This window comes from Canis aureus, chromosome 3 (assembly GCF_053574225.1).
Source record: "Canis aureus isolate CA01 chromosome 3, VMU_Caureus_v.1.0, whole genome shotgun sequence".
Lineage (NCBI taxonomy): Eukaryota > Metazoa > Chordata > Mammalia > Carnivora > Canidae > Canis > Canis aureus.
The window spans coordinates 84904328-84931808 of NC_135613.1; the positions used below are offsets into that span (position 1 = coordinate 84904328).

Below are 27481 nucleotides of genomic sequence, written 5' to 3' on the forward strand. Positions count from 1 at the left end.
CTGTATTTCTCATGAATAAATAAATAAATCTTAAAAAAAATACATGCTTGCATATGTATGGCTTTGTATATCTGTGTTATTAAAGACAGTATCAAACGTATAAAACACACATTTATGTGTATAGGAGAAATGTGCATTCACTTAACAAATAATCCCTTACATACCTTTAAGAATACACTTAATAAACAAATTTATTGGAATAATGTAAGAAGAACAGGACTGATTTTTTGTCCTGCTCTGTCACTAAGTGTGGGTCTTCCCAGGTCCTCACCTGCAGAAACCCAAATTTCATTTCTAGTTTTTGAGTCTGCCTTTTTGCACTTACATGAAAGAGGTGAGAAGGGGCAAACTAAAGCCTTTTGTAAAAAATAATTAATACCAGATAAAATCAACATGAAATGAAGATGCAGTTCTCTTATAACATCAGGGAATAATAATAGTAATAATAATAATAATAATAATAATAATAATAGATTTTTACTCTCCTATAAACTAAGATATGGATGAGGTTAAAAACAGGGGCCCACGAAAGCCTTAACTCAACAACAGGAACAGATTAACTACTCATCTGCAATCAAGCACTGTGAGCAGGGTAGGTGTTGACCATTATTTCTCAAGTTCTAAGACAATGTAATAGTAGATCACAAATTTTTAGTACTTCCTGAATGTCAAGCATTATGCTGAATAGTGTACTGTTATTACATCATTTAAGCTTCACAACTGTCTTATGAAGTAGGTACAGTTATAGTTTTCCTTTTACAGATGAAGAAACTGAGGCCCAGAAAAGTTAAGTATCTCGTTCAAAGTCAGCAGTTAGCAAATGATAGAGATTTCAAATCCAGGCGGTGTACCTCCAAGCCCAGCACTCTTTTAACTACTTTAACTCTTTGACTCTTGTTTTATGATTCTAAGATATGAAATAATGAATTGAGCGTATTGTGAGCATCCATTCTCAAACTATAATGTAAGAAATAGACTAAGAGTAGAGTTAGTGGTTTATCAGCAATGGAGGAAGGACCAATCGTTTAAAAAAGATTTATTTATTTTAGAGAGAGGGGAGAGAGAGCACAAGTAGGGGGAGAGGCAGAAGGAGAGGGTGAGAGAAAGGGAAAGAAGCAGACTCCTCACTGAGCATGGAGACAGATGCTGGGCTCAATATCACGACCCTGAGATCACTACCTGAGCAGAATCCAAGAGTCAGATGCTCTCCTGACAGCCACCCAGGTGCCCCAAGGAAAGACCAATTCCTAAGCCACATCACAACTTTGCAAGAGGACTCCTTTTGGTGAGTAAGATGGGTTAGTCAGAGTAAGATGGGTCAGCCATTGGAACAGGTCATGCAAAGACCAGGCAAATGGCAGTCTTCAGAGTCTTGGTTTTCTTTGGTGGTCTGCTCCTCAGTTCTCATTTGGTTTCTGGGCATAGAGAAAATAAATATAGAAGGTAAGGGAAGAAAGGAGTCCTAGAGGTAGACAGAAGGATGCTTCAGGGAGTCTACCAATCACTCTTATTCAGAGGCAAAAATAGCTAGCAAGTGCCCAATGACATGGAATAGCAGTTCAGGTTGATTCCAGATCTCCATGGTTAGATTCTCAGGATTTGGTTTATGAGCAGTAAATTCCTCCATGAGGTTTGTCTTTTCGTTTTATTGGAGAAAGTTCCCTCATAAAGTTCCTCTCCAGACCATCAAAACTCACTCAAACTCTTGGGAACTACACATTCCATCTGCATGCCTCATGATTTCCTCCCCTGGAATGTGTCTTCTTCCCTCTTCTGTTAATAGATCCATCTCAATTTTTCTTCCTCTGCCTCTAGCCAATCTCCACTAGTGATCCCAAGAAACTTTGCTTTCCTAGAGCTGCCATCTTGAAAATGTTGCTTCCTCCTGGAGGAACTGCTTTATGAGTAAGCCAGGACAACTCTCCATTTATCCATAAGATGAGGGGAAAAAGAAAAAACCCTATGAGTTAGTATGGAGTTTATTTTTATTTATTTATTTATTTATTTATTTATTTATTTATTTATTTATTTATTTATTTATTTTAGTATGGAGTTTAGATGTCATTTAGTTAGGCCTACCTCCCAACATGAAAGTGGTCTTTATACCAAGTGGTCATCTAATGGCTTTTAAATACTGTCAGAGACAAGGAGCAACCAGTTCAATTTTCAGACAATTCTGTTAGAAACTTTTCTGTTATGGGGCAGAAATGTGTTATCTACCCCTAAGTTCCATTTCTGCTCTCATTCATAAGATAAATCTTTAAGATCTCTTTCATGGCTTTTGCCCCAGTAGCCACCTCAAGAAATTATCTACTTTTTAAATTAAGGCTACATGTCTTGTTTTCTCAATGATTTCTATGTATTCTTTTTCTTTTTTCAGGGATCAAAACCCATGACCCTGAGATCAAGACCTGAGCTGAGATCAAGAGTCAGTTGCTTAACCAACTGAACTATTCAGGTAATTCCTACGTATTATCAACAACTCTTGGGGCCCTTGGGTGGCACAGTTGATTAAGTGTCCAATTCTTGGTTCCGGTTCAGCTCATGATCTCAGGATCTTAATCTCAGGGTCTTAAAATCAAGCCCAATATCAGGCTCCAAGCTCAGTGAACTTTCTCTTGCTCTGCCCCTCCTGTGCTCTCTCACTCTCTTAAATAAATAAATAAATCTTAAAAAAAAAGCAACCACCCAATTCTCTTGGAGGATAAGTCCAAAACTGAATAAAGGCCTTTTCCAGGTATGCTAAGAAGGAGACGGTGGCACAGCTGATATAACTTCTATGTTCTATGTTCCATATCCTAAGAATCGGTTATTTATTTATTTATTTATTTATTTATTTATTTATTTAGGGGGTAGCTTCACTTCCATGTTAACCTTTAAGATTAAATTCTTAAGTTTTTCTTATGATTGCTACTATTCAGGCATATTGGATCCTTTATGATCTAATAATAAGATAATGAGTGGACCAAGCAGAATGGTCTTCTTTAGTAGTGAGGGACATTCTCTGAGTTGTGACTATCTGTGCAGATAACTGGTGAGCAGTACAAAGGCTTAGGGCTCTATGCTCTCATGAGATTGACTTAATCACATGGTGAATGATCCTGAGAGAACTCTCAAACAAGGCAAAGGGTCTGAGATGACAGAGAAAAGCCCATTGTTTCATTAGATATTTAGCAGGATGAGACGTGGGTACTTGATTTAGGTATGAAAATCAGGATAGAATTTGCCAAAGAAACCAGAGATAGATAATATCCAAGGCCAGGAATGAGTGAAATCCAGTGGCTTTATTTCCATTTACTGATGTGATGAGAAGAAAGTTAGACCTGATATCTCTTCTCTGAGCTGACGTTGTATAATCTGTGAGCATTTAGTGTACAACTTATAGACCTTGATAAATTCTTATCCCTGAACCGAAAACATTTGTCTTGCAATCAAGACAAAATGAAAAAATGTCTCACCTGTTATTTGCTAACACCCCAGCTCACCACTGAGAAACTACAGGGAAAAGAACCATAAGGATGTGTTTCTAAGGCCCCCTTCTTAAAGTTTCCTAGATGTGGGGAGACCCAAATTTCTTCCCATAATCCTCTAGGCATCTTGTGGTCATAGGTATAGCAGATTTTGGGTTACAAACTCAAAACAGAGATGGGGACCACCTCCTAGTCCCAGGGGAGGAGGAGGCTTTCCAACACAAGTGAGGGTAGAATAGAGCCCCTGGGGTCAGAAGGAAAGTATTGGTGAGAGGAGTGAAGGGTGACATCTCATAGTGGCTTGGTCTCTGCTCCTTGCCTCTTTCTGGCTTCCCATTGTACTTCCCACGGTTGGGGCCGACAGGCTGAGGAGCCATGATTCTGCACTAGGGGAAGAGAGCATAGAAGGGAGGCCCATCATTTTCTCCAGACTCCAGCCTTAAATAAGAGTAGCAAAAGGAATTAGGGAACTTCCTGTATGGGCTAGTCCAGCTTTCGAGGCTGAAGTCTTGGGCAATATTAAGGGATCTGTTTGTCCTGAGAGCATCCCTGTCTAACTGGCCCTTGAGGAACTTAGTGGGGATGGTGCTTGGAAAGAGTCCCAGAGAGCTCACCATCTCTCATCTATCTTGATAAAGCCTGGCCCTAGAACCATCTTTTGGGTCATCCAGGGACATGGATTCCTAGCACAGTGGCTGGCACCTACTAAGCACTAAATCCACACAAATGATATCATATAATTAAAAATCAGATCATTTTTCTAAAATAGGGTTAACCATTCTCAAACATCTTGAATCTGGAGGACCTGAAAGTATTTTTGATTGCATGAGTCACCACAGAAGAACTATACAGAAAATGATTTTGTTATTCTTATTCCTGACAGATAGCTAAGCACAAAGTGACTTCCTGAAAAACCCCACAGAGCGTTAGCAGAGGCCTTGGGAAAAGAACTAGGAGCCCTGCCTCGTCCCTTGCTATGTTAGGCAGCAAATCCTGCTTTCCTTTGCCAGGAACAGCAACCCAACAATGCTTCCTCTGCCAGATACTAGCTTCCCTGCCGAGTCAGGCAGGACTGGAAAGGCAGATGTTAGCCAAGTGGAGCTCGATTTGAGTCATATCCTGGTAAATGTGTGTCAGAAGCAGGTGAAAGATGTTAAATTTCAAATAGACTGTGCACCAGATGAAAGGTGAGGAGCATAGCAGCCCCCACTTACCTTCATGCCCAAACCACTTTCTGTTATGCAGAGAGAAACACACCACAAAGGTGCAGAGCAGAATGCAGCATCATCCCCGGGGCTAGGAGTTAGCATGCACGGGGCGGCAAGAGTGCTGACACCGGGGTCTAGCTTCCACCAGACATGGGACATTGAGACTCAAAAGAGGCAATGATTGCACAACAACATGACTGTACTTAAAAATGGTTCAGATGATAAATTTTATGTGTATTTTCCAAGAATTAAAAAAAGAAACTGACAACATGAGCAGCAAAGTACTAAGCAACAACAGCAGCAAGAATAAAGGTAATGATTCTTATATGCAAGCAGTGTAATAGGAGACAAAAGAGCTTCCTCTAAAGCTGATTGGAGAATCAAGTGGGACATTGTGTGTGCAAGTCCCCTGTGAAGACTGTACTAGTGTACACTTTATCACGGTGTGTCTGTGCTTCTGACCTCTTGTCCTGCCCAGCCTGGTTCCTGGGACCCAAGAGGAGTCCTCTTGTCACCAAAATACAACCTCATCCAAGGCTGAAATTCTCCTCCAGGGGGTCTGCCTCGAGCCTCACTGTCAGCACATGCTATCTCACCACACGTGGCTCCCTGCACTCGTGGGCAAATGTCTGTGCCTTCCTGTTTCCCAGCTGAGACAGGCTGATATTTTCAAAGGAACATTACTAGAAATTAAAAGAAATAAATGAGGAAATAATGACAAGTTGCATGAGTAAAATAGTAGTTTTACTTTATTGAACGCATAGTATCTGTTAATCATGAAGCTAAATCTTTGACATCTCATTTTTAATCCTCACAATACTCTGGAGGGAAACTATTACTGTGTTTCTTGAAAATCAAGGGAACTGCTCAGAGACCTTAGGCACACAGCAAGGCTAAATCAAGACTCAAACCTAGTCCGACTGGCTCTAAAGTCTTTCTTTACTTTTCCATCCATCCTGCTCTTGGATTTCCCATCCAAAGGACTTCGTTGAAAGAGCAGAGAGCTCTAACAGGTGCCCGCATATCCCATGATAACCATACCCTACCCCTGGTTGTTGGCACATTTTTAGGTCTTGGCCTGCCTCTCTCAGCTCCTGGCTCTTTCTCAGTAAGCTCGCGGGGATAAGGGCTGTTTGCTCGTTCAGCACTACACCCGTATGACCAAGAACAGAGCTTGGTATTTGGAGCAGAGAGTAGATGCTTACAGATATTTACTGGATGGAAGAATGAATGACTGATCTCATAGCGACTTCATATTCTCCTCAGCACCCAGGGGCCGGTCTGTCAGTCCATTTTTGTCCTGCTATCCAAGGACAGATATCTCTAAGTCACTATTCAGGCCCTAGAGCCCTTCTTCTTACTACTGGTTTCTAGGTAACCTTATTAGCTTTCCATAAACTTACCGAGTTCCATCAAATGAATAAGTCCTTTCATGGCCTGTGTCAACTTCTTTGCCCCTAGTACACTACAGACTGTATTGTTGACCGCAGCGAATGATGATGGTGATCATGACCCTGGTGATGATGGATAAGCGACATTTATGGAGCAATGAATATGTTCTAGGCATCATGCTAAGGTCTTTATATAAATCATCTCATTTAATCCTCACAATATCCTTTGACATTGATCCCCTGATTGTCCCCATTTCACAGAGAAGAGAAACAGACTGAGTGGCTCAGGGAAATGGCCAAAGTAATGCATAATTCTTTCTGCCTTCAAACTTTAAACTACTTTGTATTTTGTGACCCTAAATTGTTGTCCCCTTCATCTCACAGAATACACTGTCTTGAAACAAAACAAAACAAAACACAAACCTCCACCCATTACAGCAAACCTATGATATCACAGTACCCTCCAATGACTATACCATCTGCACCATCAGATTTAGCACCCACTCTGCAACAGAAAGGATACCCTGTTACAGATAGATTTGGAATAGTCTACTTGGTTGATGAAATTGCCTTCCCTCCCCGTCTAGGATCTTTCGCCGGCACTGTACTTCCTAACCTGAGTTCTTTCAAAGCACATGGTCCTTCCAGAAAGCCCTCAAACTGTATAACTTTTGGCTGGACTCCACTTAAAATCAGTATTTTGCACTTAATCTGTTTCTAGATGGAGCAATCAGGATCAAGAGGATTTATGAGGAGTGCTTTCCTAGAGCCTGACCTTTCTCTCATGTTTTATTATTTATTTGTAGTCAAGTGCCTTCAGTGAATTTCAGCCCCATCCTGGGGCCTCCAGCTGTGCCATACTGTCAGATAGCCCTTCACTGCTGGAGCTGATGATCTTGGCAATGAAAAGAAGTGGGGGCAAAGGTGAAGCGTGGGGCCTGGCAGCTTAGGGGGTGACTTCTCAAGAGCTTGTTGTAAGCCGTGTCTTTGATTCAATTCTGGCTCTCCGTGGTCAGTTTCCTCATGATTTTGAGCATGCTCACTGCACCTTTCTTTGCACCTGGCTGACTTACCTTTTGCAGTGAGTTCAGCTTTGGAGACAGAGCAGGGAGAAGAGAGAAGTTCCAGTCCTGTGTGAATTCATTTGGAAAAGTAAGCATGTAGGATTTAAGCAAATCTCCATATTGCCCCTGGAATGGTTTGAGGTCTTTACAAAACCCAAGCAGCATAGCTGACGCCCCTTCTTTTCAAGGCCAAGCATTCCATGACTCTACAGTGAGCAAATCTATGTCCCCAGATTTGTTCAGGAGGAACCCTTCCTCTTTCCTCACCTCAACGGGAACTTGGACAGTCCCCATGGAGGATTTCCTTTGTGGGATTTCTCAAGCTTCACCTTCAGACAGGTGGGGCTGCTGTATTCCTTCCCTCCTGGTGTCACTTTGAGATTATTGTTTAGAGGACTGACTCTCTTCTCAAGAGACTGTTTTCTCTGCAAGTTTATTACATGCACCTTTCTGTTTGCTGCAGGGAGAACTCTAAGTTCTACCTGAAATCTTGCAACTTGAAAGATAGCTTTCCAATTTTGTGAGGTCGTTTTACATGTTGGGAATTGGACACCAGAATTTTTAGATCCCTTTAGATCCCTAAGCAGTAAGTAACCTGGTCTTCAGGATCTCATATGACAATCCTTGGGAACTCTCCCCCTTTTCAATGCTTGTGTTTATTTTTTTCATAAAATATTTCATGCATACAAAAATAAAATATAATGTATGTAGGGTATACAAGATAATAAAGTAAATACTTCTGGATCCGTTTACCCAACTTAGGAAGTAGAATGTTTGCCAAAATAATGAAGCACCCCCACACCCTCACTGATGGTTAGATCCTCCCTACAAGGACTTTTATGTTTTTTGGTTCTCTTGTTTTTCATTACAATTTGAAAGCATATTTATGAATATATTTTATAATTTTACATGAATGGACTTTGTATGAATAGTATCACACAGAGTAATTATTTGTGCCGTACGTTTTTCAGATTCATCTGAATTGATGCATTTAGCCATAGTTAACTCATATTTGCTGCTGAATAGTATTCCATTATATGACTGTGTCACACTTTGTTGCCATCCCCTTGCCGGTGCATATTGGTTGTTTCCCATTATGCTATTAAAAGTAATGCTTTTTAAGCATTAATGTAAATATGTAATGTGTAAATATTGTTGGCTATGTTTTCTGGTCACATGAACAAGATTTTCTCCTGGGTTTCCAGTATTTCCTTTGATCACTTTCTCTACTTTCTCATCTTCTCTGGTAGGATTCCCTTCATCAGTGACCTCATTTCTGGTAATTACCCCCTCAGAGACTGCTGCACACACTGGTGGTGGAAATGTAAACAAGGCACTGTGCCTTTCCTTGGCCCACCCCCAGGATAGTGGGCTCATTAATCACAGCATCCATTTTGATCACCCAGCTGGAACCCTGACATTGAATTCTCAGAGGTCAGTTGGCCTGTGGTGCCCAGTCTTACACTCTCTCAACTGGTCACCACACTTCTTTCTTGCCTCAAAATCACTATCTTTACCTATTCTTCACTTCTCTGCCTTTTGGGTCTCAGACAGTCTCTGCTATCTAAGATAAAGTTTTTACCTGTCCTCTTAATTCTATCCCCTGACCACTCTTTCACATACTATTATTTTCAGTTCATTGTTATTTTTGGTAAGCCCACCTAACATGACGGGGATTCCCCATGTCCCTCAAATCTTTGATTTTATTATTTTTTTTGTCTTAAGCAACTTTCTCTCACCTCTGTCCTTCTTTGAAAAATGCCTTTACATCCCACCCAACATCTGTCATGGTTGACTTCTGCCCCAGACTCTATGGAAGATGCCTGCCACCAGTTACCTCCCAAAGGTCACATCTAAAGACTTTGTACTTCCATAGCTTGCTGAACCCTGGTCCTCTCTGGAACTCCTCCCTTGCTTTGCACACAGCATGCTGTTGCCCCATCACCCCTCCCGACACTTTCCTTGTTCATCCTCTTCTTCTTCCATGTACATTTCCTACTTCTACTTCAGAGGTATCATCCATTTGTTTCATTTCAGTCTGGGAATGGAGGCTTCTCTGGGAAGGCAGCTGAGGCCCCAGCAAAGAATGGGATAAAAGCTTTGGCATATTCAAGCTTCTTCTGGACCTGCACAGACATTCAAGGGGGGTATGGTGGGTGGGGTGGGGCAGCCTGTATTTTCAGATGATTAAGATACTTAAAGTCAGGTGGCTGCTAAGTTTTTGGTTTGAGGTGTCTCATCCACTGTTGCCAATGGGTGAAAATTCTGGAGATTAGGGTGTAGGTCTTCAGAGGGGAACCAAGACCCCACTGTAGAATTAGGCTCTTAGTGTATACATCCCAGTCTTCATTAGGATTAATTTAGAGACTGAGCAGGAGGACCCAGGCAGTTTCTGGACTCCACAGCATGGCTTAGACCAGGATCTACATGCTACCAAGTTCATACGGGTGATCCTAGCCCTGGTCTGCCTCGCCGTCTTTCTCTTTCACTCTATCCCTTCATCTCACTTTCTCAAGTATGCAGAAAAGTTGCAAGAACATTAAAAGGAACGCCTTTTTTTTTTTTTTTTTTTCACTGTTAAGGAACGCCTTTTTCACCTTGATTATATGAGAGTAAATTGGTGACATGATGCATAATCAGCTCTGAATACTTTAATGTGTATTTTCTACAAACAAAAAAGGATTCTCTTATTCATATCAAAATACAATAATCAGAACCAGGATATCAACATTATTGCCATCTAACTCTCAGACCCCATTTGAATTTTACTTATTGTCCCAATAAATTCTTTTATGCAGCAGGATCTAGTCTAGAATCAAGTCACATCTTTTAATCTCCCTCAGTCTGGAGTAGTTTCTCCATCGTTCCTTGACTCCACAATCTTGATAACAAGTCCAATTATTTTGTAGAATCCCTCTCACTTTTGGTTTACTAATATTTCCTCACGATTAGACTTCAGTTATACATCTTTGTTGGAATATTCCAGAAGTGATGTTGCATTCCTCCTACTACAGTGTTGAGAGGCATATGATTTAAATTTGTCCCATTATTGATGATGTTACTTTTGATCACTTGATCAATTTTGTGTCTCTCAGACTCCTCCACTGTAAAGTTACTTCTCTCCTCTTTGTAATTCATGAATATTTATGGGAGGTTGCTTTGAGACTTTGTAAATACACTGTTAATCATCAAACTTTCAATTTATTCATTAATTTTATGTCAGTATGAACTTACGGCTTCCTATTTTATTTGATGGATTTTAATCTAATATTATTTATTATCATAATTTGTTTTGGTACTAAATTGTCAGCCTGGCTTTTGTGTCCTTTCAACATGACCATCATTCTTTGAAAACTGCCTTTATGTTCTGGCACAAAAAGCTGTTCCAGGCTCCTCTGTTACTTTTTCTATTCAGTCTTAGGGATAGTAATTCTTCTAAAGAACTCTGAATCTTTTTCATGAAAAATGGTATTTAGAAACCACAAAATCTGGGTGCTAGACGAGTTTACTGTTATTGGGGTATTACTGTTTCCAGCCCCCTTTCACGGCTTAAGAGCTGTGAAGAAATGGTGCTGAAGAGAAATAATAGGGATAGGAAGCAGGATTTTTCTTTTACAATCTAGTTCTTTCCTTCCCAACTATTTATTTGCCATTTCTACTGATGCATCCTATAGGCATTTAAAAATATACATATTTGAAACTGCTCATATTTCCTCTACAGTAAAACCCCTCTCTTTTCACTCTCCTACACTTCTAATGGGCATGTAAATAGTTTGTTCTTTCTGGAAGATGATTTGTCAATGTAGTTCAAAAGCCTTTAAAAAAAATCTTACATTTCCTTTGACCTCAAATTTTACCTTTAGGAATTTATACTAGAGAAATTATTAAATTTGTACAGAGATCTTCAGCATTAAGGATGTTAATTTTAGCTAAAATTGGAATCATGCAGAATTCTTGGCATCAGGGAACAGATAGAGTAAATTGTTATGAACCATAAGATAGAATTCTATATAATCAGCACAACAATGCTGAATTACAATTACTAATTTGGAGAGATGTTCACTATGTGTTACTAAGGGGAAAAAGAAGTTGTAAAATGGAATGACCCCAATTTATGATGGAAATATTAGAACTATATATATGTAGGGAAGGAAAAAACTTTAGAAGATATATCAAAAGGGAATGATAACAGTGAGATTATAGACTTTTCAATTCTTTTCCCTTAACTGTGTTTTCAGGCTGTTCTTCATCAAATACTTTTATTTGTACAATTATAAAAGGCAATGGAAAGAAAACTACACACATCCTTCTCCTGACTTTGGCATTTCTGTTAATGCTACAACCATCCTTGAAGTCTTTGAACCCTTTACGTTATTACTAATGGCTTCATCTCACCAGTCGCAGGGTCCTGTTGATTCTTCTTTCACAATATTTCTTGGGATGTCCCTTTTATTTTGTTTGTCTGCCACCATTCTAGCTCAGACCTTGTCACCTACACCTGGGCTACTGCATTGGCTGCATTGATAGAGCTCTTTATACCCCCAGAGTCAGAAATCCAAATGAGTTGCTCTGGAGCAGATCTTTGGTCACATCACTCCCTGCACAGAAATCTCTAGTGATGCTCTTCTATGTCCTTAATAAAAGCCAGATGCTTTGGATCAGTCTTCCGTAACCTGGTCCCAACTAGTGTTGATTTGCACTAATTTCATACTCAAACTTTGTGCTCCAGCAAACATGATCTAGCTTCACTTCTTTAAACATATGTTGTATTTTCCTGCTTTTGTGGTTTGCTCAACTGGCCATTCTGGAATTATCTTTTCCCTCTACCTTACTTCTCTTTCTCACTCAAATGTGTGTCTTTCTCTGTAGGCTCCATTGGATGTGATTCTCCATCTCTGAGCAGTGTAACATTTTGTGTCACTCCCATTTTATACACCATAGTCATCACTCTCTTCTTTTTTCAGCCAGGCAAACCTTCTTCCCCTCGGGTAAATCAATCTACTCTAGAATCTGAGCATTCTTTTTTTGAATTCCTATGCTTGGCTCAACCTTCTGTTCATTTTATCCACTACTTTATGTTGGAGAAAATTACAAATTGAGATCAAAAGACTTGGGCTTGAACTTCTTAAAGTTCTTCCTTGAGATTGTCTGTTTCTCAACCTGCTAAAATGTAGTTTCTGCCCTTATAAATGCTATCAAAAGTGACCTGGCAAAAGTCATTGTGATCTTCATTTGCTAAGTCCAATAAGCTTCTTATGTATATGAGGGATTGCAGCCTTAGGGAACTGATTCTGCAGTTGGACCAACTAGGGTTTGGTCCTAACTTCTCCTTTTACTGTCTCTATTTTGTACAGGTTACATAAGTTTTTCAAGGACTGGTTTCCTCATCTATTAAATGGAGGGAAATAATAGTACCTTCTTACTAGAATTGTTATAAAAATTAAGTGAGATGATGGTTATACAGTGTTCAAAATGCTCAGCAGGTATTTGCCACTGTTGTTATTAGATCAAAAAGTCTAAGATCATTGCAATGGCTTCTGCTTACCCTTTACCCATACTTCCTATTGCGGTCCTTTCCTCCTAGTCATCCCATACACTTTGTGCTTCACTTATGTAGAATGCATATAGCTTTTCAAACACACTCATTCTGTACCATCTCTGGATTTTTGTGCTTGCTCTATCTTCAACCAAGAATATCCTCCATTCATTCCTTATTTACCTGATTAGACACATCCATCTTTTGAAACCTAATTCATATGCCACCTCCTAGTGGAAGCCTACCCTCCTCTTCCTCAGCAGAGGAATTTACTTTTTGTGTGTGTGTGCAATCTTTCTACCTTATGTGTTTCCGTTGTTGTACTTACCCACACTGTACTATATTTTATTGTTTACATTACCTACCCCCCAACTATAAACTCCTTGACTCTGCTTCTATTTCTCTATTTAGTTCCTTCCACTCTGTGTGGCATATTTTAGATACTTAACAATATTTGCTGAATGAAAAAGTGGAAGGAGACAAAGCTTAGAAGTAGCAGAGCCAGGACTAAAAATCAGGACTTTTAACTCCTAATCCCATGTTCTTTCACTGACATCCCCCCAAAGTCAAAAGCACATCGAGTCAGTTTTGCAGGTTGTTATATAATGTCTCATGGCCTGGGACTGACCCTGACATTGAGATTTACTGCTTAGTATTATAAAAGCTTCAGACTTCAGCTCATCTCAAAGGAATTGTGCAAAGATGTGACTAAAGAACGTCAGAAAACAGTGGGGATGATGTGGTAGGCTTTGAGGCTGAAGACAGGAACCTTCAAAGACTCCATCAAAAACAAAAACTCTCTTTAAAAGCTCAGTTAAGAAGAGAAAGACACTTTAAAAAAATTGATATTAACGTGATCTCCAGGCTGTGTTTATTGAAACAATCTTAGGTCCATAATCAAAACAATGTTTTATCATTTCCCCTCCAGGCTGGTCACAAGCTACAAACTGGATCGTTTGACACATCTTTCGTGCACTTGAAACTCAAATTGAAACTCTGCCATTTTAACTGTACAAAGAAAAATAACTTTTCAAAGCCCCACATATATATTTTTCTGATTCATCCTTTTGATATTTTACTTGGATCAAACCCCAAATTCACTTGGTTTTCTCCAAGCACATATTTGGGCTACTTCCATCATTGTTCTTGGAAATGATTTTTCCTTTTGACATACTGTACATTCAGTATACAACCTGGTCAACACCATCATAGGCCACAGCATTGACTCCCTTGTGGGCTATCAGGAGCATCTCTAAAATATATCTCCACTTAGGTTGATCAGCTGCTTAGTTTTGCAATGTTCAGGAAAACGAGTGTGTGTGTGTGTTTATGTCAGCATGAATAAGTTTTGTGTCTGCTGGGGGAAATGCTAGGTTAGCATGTATTTCAGAAGGTTTGGAGAATTTCTGTGGCTTGTTTGCTGATATGAATAAATGTCAGAACATGTTTTGGGAAGATCTGTGTATATGTTTTCATTTATCTGAGGAATATCCTAAGTATAGGAGACTTAACATGGGGAGACATTGTGTCCCCTGGGTGGTGTAGGCAGGGAATATCTGTTGGGAGAAGATGGAAAGTTTGTTAAAACTTGGCAAATTTTCGCCTTATTGTCTGAAAGGAAGAAGACAATGAACTCCACTGCTCTGGGGTAAGGCCATGGCAGTTTTTAGGAACTGGGGCAGTCTGTCTGGGGTTTAAGCAGAGAGAATAGAACTAGCTTTACTTTTGTCCATGGTCAAAATGCCAACCCCTTTGTTATCTAATGGGTCATCTAATGGGTCCAGTGCTGCCACTACCAACTAGAACTTAGTTCTTTTGTATAACCCATCCCCAGCCTAAGCTCTGCTACATCAGGTATCTTCCTCTGCCTCATAACTGATTTTTACCTCATCCCCTTCATTCTTGGGCCTTGTCTGCTGTCTCCCTTCTTTTCCAATCTTATCTCTTTTTGTCATAGGTCCTGGCTATCTATCTACTTGCAAAGTCTGTGCCACCTTAATTCACCCCGCTCAACATTATTTTTGCCCTTATCTTCCTGATTGTTTCTTGTCTCTGCCTTGACTTTATGCTCTGCCTTTCTTATTCTTGGCCATTCATATCCTCCACCCTTCTTCTCCTCCACAAGCTCTGGGTCTGTGCTATTAATGGGAACCCAGGAAAATTATGGACAAGTAAGGAAGACCATAAGAGAATACTGAAGAAAAATAAATGCCATGATAGGCAGGAACAATTTGAATTCTTAGAAGAATTCAAATTCCTTTCACTTGGGTTGTTCTTAATACACAATGAGAAAATCAGAGCCAATCAAGTAATGATGCTGCCTCTGGCTCATTGCAGTTTATTTGTAATAAATGTTACAGCTGGATACAATGACAAGATGAACTTTAAGGTCCTTCCAATGCTGAGATTCTATGGTTGGGAGAGTATTACAGATAAAATATTTCAAGATCATGAATTGTCTACAATCAAGGGTGCTATAATTGTCTATTCTAATTGTGACTATAAGCCATACTTTTATATTCTAGCTAAAAGGAAGATGTTCCAGCCATGTTCTAAGCTCTGTAGACTTGTTTGACAAACATTGCTTTCCTCTCTTCTTGTCATAGCTGTAGCCAGAGCCAGGGAACTCTAGCACATCCAGAACTTTTAGAGAGGCCAGGGTTGCTGCTTTCCAATTCCACCCACAGTTTAGGGAGGAGATGAGATATCAGTGCTCTCATTCCAGTGTTGCTGTGGCTTCAAAACACCATAAAGCAAACTGAGAATGGGTCTGGTCAAGACTTGAGTTCCAGCCTTGGTGTTCTCCCAGTCTTGAAGAAGCCCTGTCAGAGCCCTCCAGTTTTCCAGCCAGAGTAGTTGGTGTGCACATGGTGTTAGCAAATCCTCTAAGAAGATCCTCTAGTTCTTGGAGGATATCCTTCCTAGGACTTTCTTCTAGAATCCAAGTCACTATCAGGCATGGTATGGAACTGTATCTTTACTGGTATCTGACTAGGTGTGAGGGTGAATTTTAAGTGTCAACTTGGTTGGTCAAACACCAACCAGTCTGAATATTTTTGTGAAGGTACTTTTTTTAGATGAGATTAACATTTAAATCAGTAGATTTTGAGTAAAGCAGACTAACTTCTATAATGTGGGTGGGCCTCATGCAATCAGTTGAAGGCTGAAAGAGAAAATGGACTGAGGTCCCCCAAGTAAGAAGGAATTCTGCTTCTTAGTGACTCAAGACTGAAACATCATTCTTCTCTGGGACTCCAGACTGCTGATCAATCCTGCAGATTATGGACTTGCCACTCTTTACAACCATGTGAGCCAATTCCATAAAATAAATATCTATCTATCTATCTATCTATCTATCTATCTATCTATCTACACACATCTTATTTGTTCTGTTTCTCTGAAGAACCCTGACTAATATACCTGTAAAGACTAATATGGACAGAGAAGAAGGTACCCTTTATTTTATTGGTTAATGTATCCCTACAAGAGACCATTATAGCAACTCATTGAATGTCCAAGACTAAATTTGATCTTGGATGGATGACCATATTGGTCACTATGAGATATTCCAACTTTAGGATTTCCAACCATCCTGATTTGCCTGGGACTGAGGGTTTTCTGTGATAGGGAATGATTAGGGCTAAAACTGAGAAACCTAGGAACCCAATTTAATAATTTGGGCTACTGAATTTTTTTTCTATGCAAATATCCAACATTTTGGAGAACATTATAAAGAGCACCTCTGATGGACTTACTGAGAAACAGTTGTTCCTGATATCCCCCATTAGATTTTGGTTATTGGTACAATAAGCACACTGCCCCTATCACAAAAATGTCATTTCAAGGCCCTAGTTTTGCACCTAAGAACCAGTCAGAGCATTACATAAATGTCTCCAAAGTACTTAAAATTATGAGCGTGTCTCCTGCCCGCAAGGGCACTTATACTCTGGCCATAGAATAGTCTTGGGATTCTCAACACTGGTTGCTATAAGCAGAGCCTGCCTGGGTCCAGTCCTTGTGAAAGCCACAGCTGCATATCCATAAGGACAGGTCCTAAAACCTACCTTCACAAATGCTGAGGCTTTGACTTCCAATTTTCTGGTAAATTCACCTTTGGCAATCATAAGTCCTTCAAGTACCCCTGAAACTAAGGGTTTCATATCATTGTCCCTTCTTCTGACTGGCTCTTGAGCGGAATGTCTGTGCTCTAGTTCTTCAACAGAATCTATACAAAATCAAGGCCCTCCCTTTACGAAACTCCTTTCCTTTTGGTCATGGGTTCTTGGCCACCCAATTTGTAAAACTGGATAATGAAGAAAGCAGGGTGTGATTGGGTTAATGCCCCCTTGCCTGGCTACCCTATCCCCCCCTCCCTAGGGCTATGTGAGTCATAGCCTCTTGGAGAGACTGAGCTCTGGAGGGCCCCCAAACCTTCAGGCCCTCGCAGTCCAAACAGTTCCATGTGGCATGTGGTTTTGATGTGAGAAGCTATATTTTGGGGATTATTGTGTTGTTATTTGCCAGACACTAAACTTCAGTGCTCAGAAAAGCCAAAGCCTCATGTACTCTCACTCAATTATAGTTGCTGGCCATGAAACACATTCATTCACACAAGCACACATATCTGAGGGTAGAAACTGAATATCTCAGAGATGCCATGTACTGTCTAGGCATTTCACTCTGTGCAATAGATAAAATGTTCTCCATTTTAGGGATGAGGAAATAGACTCGGAGGGATTAAATAGTATGTCCGATGTCACACAATAAGTAAGTAATGAAGCTAAGCTTTGATCCCAAGTTTATTAGACTCACTCCAAACACCAGCTTCCTTCCTCTGATGCCTCATAGCTTAACAAATCACAAGTACATGATATACTCCAATCTCAAGTTCATCCTCTTTGAACTCAAAATTAGGATTGTGAAAAATGGCTACAAAAACTCTCCCATCCTTACATGCATAGTTTGTGCACTGTGAGTTTGCTGTTCCTTTTTTTTTTTTTTTTTTAATTTTTTAAATTTATTTATGATAGTCACAGAGAGAGAGAGAGAGAGAGAGAGAGAGGCAGAGACACAGGCAGAGGGAGAAGCAGGCTCCATGCCCCGGGAGTCTGATGTGGGATTTGATCCCGGGTCTCCAGGATCGCGCCCTGGGCCAAAGGCAGGCGCCAAACCGCTGCGCCACCCAGGGATCCCAGAGTTTGCTGTTCCATCATGATACAGAAGGTTGGTCTTTACTGCCTGAATCTGGACTTGGCCAAGCAATCTGCTTTGGCTAATATGACTTTTGCAAATGTGATGCTAACTGAGGCTTAAAGAGTGCTTGTGCATGGGGACTTGCCTTCTCTATCTACTGGAAACCTTTCCTCCACGATATAGCATGCTGAGACATGTAGCTTAGTCAATAGCTAGTACAAACCATCAGAAAGGGGAATGATGTCATCTTGGACCAGCTCCCAGCTGACCTTCCAACTGATTGTATTTGCATGACTGCAGAGAAACAGCGAAGAGAACCACTCACCTGAATCCAACTTAATTATGCATAGATCTGTGAGCTAATAAATAAGATGACTTATTAAATAGCAATAGATAACTAATATGGAAGGTCACACTATCCCGTGGGCATAGGAGAAGCAGGATAGAAGATAGTCACACCTGATTTAGTTACTTTGTTATTTTGCACTGTACAAAGGGGGTCACCTGGCAGACTGTGCCTTCATTCCTATCTTTCCCCCTCTTCCTGTTACTTCTCAGTACCTTCTTGTTCCAGATTCTTTGTGTTGGGTGAATATAGGGGGTCCAGTATTCCTGTACTGGGCTGGGGCGGGGATAGGGAGTATAGCACTTCCCGAGGACTTATCACACATAAAGTCCTAGTTCTCTGGTCTATTCCTGTGCTTTGCAAATTCCAGAGCTGTAAATGTTTTAAGAATTCACTGTTTTTCCTCCTTTCCTTCTTTCTGTTGAGTTCTGAGTTCACTGTCTCTTGATTTTGCTGGACCTGGGGGTGGAAACTAGGGGGCATGGGAGAAAAATGTGCTCTGATCCTTCTTTGAATGGAGGTAGGTTGACTAGACATGTTGAGAAGTTTCCACTCTGACATTTGTATTTGAGTATGAGGATTAATTGTCTTCCAGATATGAATGCTGCCCTCTTTTCACTGGTTTACAAGAGAAATTAGAAGAGAAATTTTATTTCTCTTGTGAACATAACAAAGGTCTTATTTTTTATTACCCCAAAGCCCTGTCTATTTAAGCTTTCTATCCAACGAAAGTAATACCAAGGTATAAATGTTCTTTTTCTCCCCAGATTGAGAAGGCTTATTATTGTTATTTTATTATGTTATGTTTAACAACTCAAGGAGTCTATAATAATTTAAAATAAAAGCATAAACATATTTCAGATTGTCATATTATGTCTTTGAAGAAAAGAATGCTAGCAAGCTTTGGTTTAATATTTTTGTTGAAACCATACAGCAATCACTGAAAACAAGGGATGGCAAACTTTCTGTAAAGGGTGAGATAGCAAATATTGTAGGCTTTGCTTTCATAAGATTTCTGTCATAGCTACTCAACTCTTGGCTCTTGTAGCACAGAATAGCGATAGACAATAATAAGTGAATGAGCATGGCTGTGTTCTAATAGCTTTATTAAAAAGCAACAACAACAGTGTCAGGCTGGATATGGCTTGGAAGGTCATACTTTATCAACCCCTGATCAAGAACATGGAGATTCTGAGCAGGGCACATAATCCTTGGAGTTATAAGTCAGTCTTCCCAAGATGATTTATTTATATGCATCAGGATGCTGGTGTTGAAAAAGACCTTTAGAGCATCTAGTCTCAGTCATTAGTTTTGCAAAATGAGGCAACAGGGACTGACATAAATGAAGCAAAAATCACCCAGAATTAGGAAACAGAACCCATTCTCCTGACTCTTAGCCAAGAGTACACCAGTTGTTAGATATCCTTCTTTGAAAACTTCCAGCAAGTTTCCAAGAGCCTTTAACAATAATACATATAACATCTGCGTGTTAGTTTATAACTTAAAAAGGTAGGAAATGGTATCCCATCTTATATATGAACCGTTGATGCTTATTGACTTTGCTGACTTGCTTATATTTGTAGAGTCAGTAAGTGATAGATCTGAACAAACACATGCCTTTGGACTCCAAGACTGGTGCTCTTTTTAGCTACATCACATAACATCACCTGATAGATACAAGTTCTGCAGAGAATGTTGTACCTGCATACATCTAGCAAGATGCAGAACCAGTAAAGTAGAGAAAAGATAGTAACTTCCCATTTAATTGGTAGCTTCTTCCTGAATTTACTCTTAGAGAAATATAGGTGATCCTCTTTGGTTCCTGTCTTTGGAGGTTTGATCCTGAAAGTCTGGTATGAGATCTTAAAGTGATCCCAGCACTTGAATTAAGGATCTCCAGTGCTTCCTGGCACTGCCCCATTTAAATGCAAGAATCTGGCATCCACATAAGATTTTGTTGCATGGGTTCTCAGGGATTAGTGTGTGCAACATATTTGCTGAATGGTGGTCATTAAATACAGAAAAATTTAGCAGACAAGCTTGGCCCTGGAAGTGCTTTCTGTAGCCTGTCTTTTTTCTCCTGAGGGGGAGGTAGTGGTGAGTAAGTGCGTCCCCCGGGCCAGGTACACCTGGGGCAATACAGGGTACCCAGAGAACAAAGCTCTGCCTGGTATCTATCAGTCCCACCCCTACTAGCCTCTCTGTGACAACCTGCCAGGGCAGCAATGCCTGGCAATCTCTTCCCACTCACATTCCTAAGCACTACTGAACCCAGCCCAACTAAGCTCAGCCTGCCAAGCAACCTAGCACACAGAGTGCGGTGAACCGCCTAGAAGAATGCAGGGGCTGAGGCCAAAGCCTGCTTGAGTTTATTATCATTTATTGTGGTGTATTTATTTAATTGTATTTGCAATTTCTTCTTTATTTTCCTTACTTGCTCTTGGATGGCTTGTGACAAGACTTTCTGGCATCATATCTAATTATACTATTTTAAAATTCTCCCTTCACTTCTGATCTACTGGCAAATATTTTTCAACAAACTTGATGGGATTAAAACTAAATTGACCAGATGGCTTCTTTGCACCTAATTTAACACAATCCTATGGTGCCAGATTTCTAGGCACAGGGACCCATTATCCCCTTACTTGCTTCCTTGAGCTGCTCAACTCTGCTCTGCCTTTTATATTTATCAAATCTGGAAATGGATTTAAGAAAATACACAGATGTTACTGAGCTAAGAGGAGCCTTGAGGCTTTAGGGTTTGGCAGAGAAATGCAGCAATGTGCTGGGAAGGGGCCCTAAGTGGTGTGAAGGACCATCTTTTCATCTAGTTCTGCTTCCTAAAGCCCAACTAACAAAGGGAGTTAATGGGCTGGAACTATAAAGCTGGACCTGAGTTTCATGTTTTGTCTCTGCTATTTTCATTGCCTAAATTTTTTAGAGAGTTTGAGAATTTTCTGGTTAACACTTAGATTTGTTCATCCATCCAGTATTTTCTAAGCTCCTCTAATATACCAGACACTGAAATAGATGCTGAACCTAAATAGTTTTTGAAGATAGATAATTTTTGCCCTATGAAAATATATGGTTTATTTAGGAGAAAATATTAAATAAAAGTAGTCCAGGTACTGTTAGAACTCCTCATTCTATCTTGAGAGGGTAATCTCATAACCTACAAGGAAATTAGGGGATTTCATACTTTTCCTATATAGGTGAAATTCTTTGGATCCTCAATATCAAGTAGTATTCAGGAGATGAACACAGATATTCATTGACTCCGGTTTCATGGCATGAGTGAAGGTAAAAGAGGAATCTATACTAGATAGTGAAATTTGCCAACCTGCTGGTTCCCTCTTTAGCTGACATGTTAGCTAACGATATCACTCTAAGAAAAACATAAGCTTTAAACATCAAGCAACAAAGGACATTGATCAGTAAGACATAAAAACAAATGAAGGGAGTCCTACTATTGTTTCAGCTTACTATCTGGGAAAGGTTTTAGATAACAATGTAGGTAAGAAGAACCCAGACAGAGCCCAGTTGTTTCCCTGAGTTAAGAAGATGGAGCTGGGAATCCAGGAAAACCAAGACAGCTAGGATTCCATACATGAGAGACCTGCACACAAAGAGAATTCCAGAGAGTATTCTTCATGTATTTAGTTGAGTATTGATCAGGCTATGCATATGAGGAAATTATCCAAGGTTGAGGAAAGAAACACCTTGAAAGGATTAGAGAAAATTATAACTAAATATTATGTGGGGTATATTGCTTGTTCCCCAATGCCACAGTGGAAAATCTGAGTTAAAAGGCATCATTTATGGGACACCTGGGTGGCTCAGTGGTTGAGCATCTACCTTCAGCTCAGGGTGTGATCCCAGAGTTCTGGGATCGAGTCCCACATCAGGTTCCCTGCATGGAGCCTGCTTCTCCCTTTGCCTGTGTCTCTACCTCTCTCTGTGCGTCTCTCATGAATAAATAAATAAAATCTTAAAAAAAAAGCATCATTTAGATTTCTGAGAAGTGTCTTGCCTCACTAGTGAGGAAAATTATGCCTAGACTAAATGGAACTCTGGTTTCCACCTAACGAAGTTTAAAGCAAATTCTGAAAGGATTAAACTGTCTTTAAGTAACTTAGCTATGTTCTAGAATCAAACTTATGAATATTTATAAGTATAAAAGAGGCCAGCACATGACAAGATAAAAATAAAAATGTCTAGCATCCTTTCAAGAATTACTAAATGTGCTAAGAGACAGGATATGGAACCCATAATGAGGAAAAAAAAGAATCAATCAGAAGTGACACAGAAATGACATATATGATATAATTAATAGGAAAAGACGTCAAAATAGTAATTGTGGCTGTATTCTACATGCAAAAAGGTAGAGAAAAGATAGAACAGGTTAAGTTGAGACAGGAAAAATATAAAAAAAAAGACTCAAATCAAGCTTCTAGAAGTGAATACTGCAATGTCTGAAATATAACATATGCTAGATGGGATTAAAGATTGTATACCACAGAAGGAAAGATTAGAAACATAAGGGCATAAAGATAGGAACTATCAAATGAAATGTGGAAATTAGAAATGCTGGGAAAAAGAAAGAATAGACCATCAGTGAGCTGTGGGACGATTCAAGTGGCCATGAAGTTAGCTTCGTAACGGAGCCCTTCAAAAAGGGTAGATGGGACATACATTAAAAAATTGAATAAATAATGGCAAAATTTTTTCAAAATTGATGAAAATAATAAATATACAGATCTAAGAACAAACTTAAGCATGAGTAACATGAATAAAATGACATAGAGCATAATCATACTGCTTAAAACCAGTAATAAGAAGATGTTAAAGCAGCCAGAGGAAAAGACACATTATAATGTGGAACATGTGGAAAACAAATAAATTTAAATACAATCATATAATTAATCACATTAAATGGAAATGGTCTAACCACCCTAATTAAAAGGCAGAGGATATCTGATTGCATAAAAAATAAGACACAACTTTGTTTCCTAGAAGAAACCCAAGTTACATGTAAAAACACAAACATTACAAGTGAAGAATGGAAAAAGATATACCATGATAACACTGATCAAAAGCTGGAGTGCTCTATTACTATTAACCACTACTGACTTAATTAACTACAATTAACTAAGGTTTCAAAGTAAAGAATACTTTTGGGTATAAATTGGGTCATTTCATAACTATAGAGGGACGATTCAAGAGGACATCACAAATCTAAATGTTAATGCACCTAACAATGGAGCTTCAAAATACACAAAGTAAAAACTGATATAGAACTTCTAGAAAAAATGCACAAACATGGTAGAGATTTTAACATCCTTCTGTCAAAAATTGACAGAGCAAGTGGATGGAAAACAATTAATGATCAAGAGTACTTGAAAAGACTATCAATCAATCTGATCTCAAAATTTATAATTCTAGAACACTCCATACAATAGGAGAAGAATATACTCCTTTTCAAATGAGCATAGAGTATTGACCAAGATATAACACCTTTTTGGCCAAAAAATAATATCAATACATTAAAAATGATTCAATTCAAGCAAAGTATGTTCTCTGGCTACAAGTGAATTAAGTTGGAAATAAATGATGGAAAGATGTCTAGAGAATACCAAAATATTTGGAAACAAAATAACATACTTCTAAGTAAGCAATGGGTCAAAAAGGAAATCAAATTCAAAATTAAAAAGTAATTTAAACTGAATAAAAATAAAACACAAAATATCAAAACTGTGGGATGTAGCTATGGCAATACTTTGAGGGGTAGTTATAGTAATAAACACTTATACTGGAAAAGAAAGATTTCAAATCAATGAGAACAACTTCTATCCTGAAAAACTAGAAAAAGAAGAGCAAATTAAACCAAAAGGAAGGAAATAATAAAGATCAGAGTGGAAATCAATGAAATAAAACTCAGAAAAATATAGGAAAAAATCAATAAAACCAAAAATCGTTTTTTTTTTTTAAATGATCAATAAAATTGAAAAAAGTAGAGTTAGAATTGTTAGGAAATTAAAAAGAAAGAATATGCAACTTATCGATATCAGGAATGAGAGAAACGACCACACACCAGGTCCTGTATATAATAAAAGGATAGTAGAACAATATTATGAACAATTTTATGTCAACAAATGAGACAACTTGGATGAAAAGAACAAATGCCCTGAAACATAAAAATTACCAAAGTGCACTCAAGAAAAATAACTTGAATGACTATATCTATTTTAAAAATTGAGTTTATAGTTTAAAATCTCCCAAAAAGCGCACTAACAGGCCCAGATGGCTTTTTGGATAACTTCATTCAAACATTTAAAGAAAGAAATTACAATTTGGACAAACTCTTTCAAAAACCTGAAAAGGGCATACTTAATAACTACTATTATGAGGTCACTATTAGTCTGATACCAAAACTAGGTAAAGATATAATAAGAAAAAATTATGAACTGATATACATCTTACATCAGTGTGGTTAATTTGTTATCGTTGGTAAACAAATACTGATATATTACTATTTACTAAAACCCATAGTTTATATTAGAGTTCACTCTTTTTATTTTTATGGATTTTGAAAAATGCAAAATGTCATATATCCACAATTACAATTTTTTTTAACATTTTATTTATATATTCATGAGAGAGACAGAGGCAGAGACACCGGCAGAAGGAGAAGCAGGCTCCATGCAGGGAGCCCGATGTGGGACTCCATCCTGGGTCTCCAGGATCAAGCCCTGGGCTGAAGGCGGCGCTAAACCGCTGAGCCACCCGGGCTGCCCCACAATTACAATGTTATACAGAGTAGTTTAACTGCTCCAATAGGTAGTGTCTGGGCTCTACCTGTTTATCCCTCCCCATCTCCTCCTGAACCTCTAGCAACCACCATCTCTTTGCTATCTCTGTAATTTTGCCTTTCCCAGAATGTCCTTAATTGGAATCATACAGTATATAGCCTTTTCAGATTGCCTTCTTTCACTTAAATTTGTATTTAAGTTTCCTCCATGTCTCTTCCCAGCTTGCTTGATAGTTCATTTCTTTGCAGTGCTGCCTAAATATCACATTGTGTGGATGTGCCATGGTTTGTTTATCCATTCAACATACTGAAGGACATTTAGGTTTCTTCTAGTTTTTAGAGATTATGAATAAAGCCACTATAAACATTTGTGTGCAGATTTTTGTATAGACTTCCTTTCAGTGTCTTTGAGTAAATACCAAGGCATGTGGCTACTGGATCATAAGGAAACAGTATATATAGTTTTGTAAGAAATTGCCAAACTGTCTTCCAACGTGACTGTAAGGTTTTCTGCATTCCCACCAACAATGAATGAATGTTCCAGTTGCTCCGAATCTATTGTTAGCATTTGATGTCAGTGTTTTGGGTGTTCAGCATTCCAACAGGGTGTGGTGGTATCTCATTGTTGTTTTAATTTGTAGTTGGCTAATGACATGTTGAACATCTTTTCATATGTATTTTTGCTATCTGTATATCTTTTTTGGTGAGCTGTCTGGTCAGATCTTGTGTCCATTTTTGATTTGGTTCGTTTTCTTATTGTTGAGTTTTGAAAGTTGAGTTTTAAGAGTTCTTTGTATATTTTGAATACAAGTCATTTATCAGGTATGTGTTTTGCAAACCTTTTCTCCCAGCCTGTGTCTTATCTTTTCATTTTTCTTAACAAAATCTTTTGCAGAGCTAAAATTCTAAATTTTAATGAAGTCCACAGCTGTTTTAGCTGAAATCCCATTATTACTCAGGAGACTACTGATACGGTGGTATTGGGGGGTTGGAGGGGTAGAGAAGCATTCTATAATCCCATGATTATGAGCCAGTCTTTTAGTGAGCCCGTATCTCTGGGCTGTGACCTTCACAACTGTTTCTCAACTTTCCCTTTTTCCCTGAGGTATGACAGGAAGGTGAGAGAGGCTGGAGCGGAGCATTTCCCTTTACCCACATCAACAGCCAGATGGGCTGCTGTTGAGTACATCACTTCTTCAGGTCAGTCAGGGGAACAAACCCCAGCTGTTGAGGTTCTGATAGAATAGTTTCTCTAGAGAGAGAGCTCTGTTAAAGAGAGATAACTCTGGGCATATTTCAAAATGATTTCTCCTCCTGTTGGAAGCATGAGGAGATTTTTCTTTGATGTTCATTGTGAGCACATGGTGAGGCTCTTGGAGGTAAGACCCATGAGAAGTGTGGGACTCCCCTAACACTGGGCCTCAAGAGTTTTTATCTCTCAAGCTAATCCACAGTTTGGTCTTCAGCAATGAGTTAATTATCCTTTCAGTGCTCTGACCAGGCTCCAAGTGGGGCTTTTGCTCCTTAAGCTCTAGTTCTCTGTATCCACCTGTCACTCCAGTATTCAGCACAGTAGTTTGCCCTTTGACCTCAATTCTCTGATCAAAAAAGAGCTGTTGATTTTCAGTTTGTTCAGCTTTTTTTCCTTGTTGACTAGGCAGGGGTGATAACTTCAAAGCTCCTTGCATGTGGGACTGGAAACCAGAAGTTGTCCATTGATTTTTTTGGCAAAGGTACAAAGGCAATTCATTGAAGAAAGTATTATCTTTTTAACAAGTGGTGATGGGATGATGAGATATCCACATTAAAAAAAAAAAAAAAAAGGAGATTTTTTTAATATACTTTGTGATGTAGGAAATGTTGGGGTTCAGAGTTGACGGCTAAGAAAGCATTCCTGAGATGTCTTGGGTTACAAAAAGGTGTTTTTATTAAAACGCAAGGATAGGAGCCATGGGAAGAAAGATCCACACTGGGGTTGTGACAGGTTACTAATATATACTTTCATGTTGGGAGGGTGTTAGGGATAGCACAAGCCTTCATGGTATTTTGGAAACAAGGTTTCCAGGATTCTGAGAGAGCTAGCTATTATTAGGGAAAAGTCATTTATTACTGTTTAGTCAAAACTAGGTCATGAGACTCTTAGATGTATCATCAGTGGGCCATTTGCTTGGAGGATGTATGTATCGTGAGAGGTAGAAATAAAGAGATTTCCAAAGGAATTTCTATATGTCAGAGTAGACTTACAGGATCCTGGGGGGACAGGCTAAGATTGCCTCTTGCCCTTAGCAAAGTATTAACATTGAGGCAGCTGAGTTCCTAGAGGAATGTCACTCTGCCTGTTGCAAGGACTTGTCAATGAGCTGTAAACAGTAAAGAAATTTAATTTTTCTTTTGTCTTTGTTTTCCATATTACTTTGCACAATCTCCAAAAGTTAACTCAAAATGGATCATAGAACTGAACTTAA

General features: G+C 39.1%; 1 long non-coding RNA gene across 1 annotated transcript in view; it reads left to right on the forward strand.

Moving 5' to 3' along the window:
• Positions 1-27481, forward strand: part of LOC144311536 (uncharacterized) — a 240547-nt gene that overhangs the window by 130834 nt on the left and 82232 nt on the right. The window contains exon 4 of the long non-coding RNA XR_013377136.1: positions 2381-2458. This is a non-coding gene — a long non-coding RNA (uncharacterized LOC144311536). The remainder of the gene's footprint in view (positions 1-2380; positions 2459-27481) is intronic.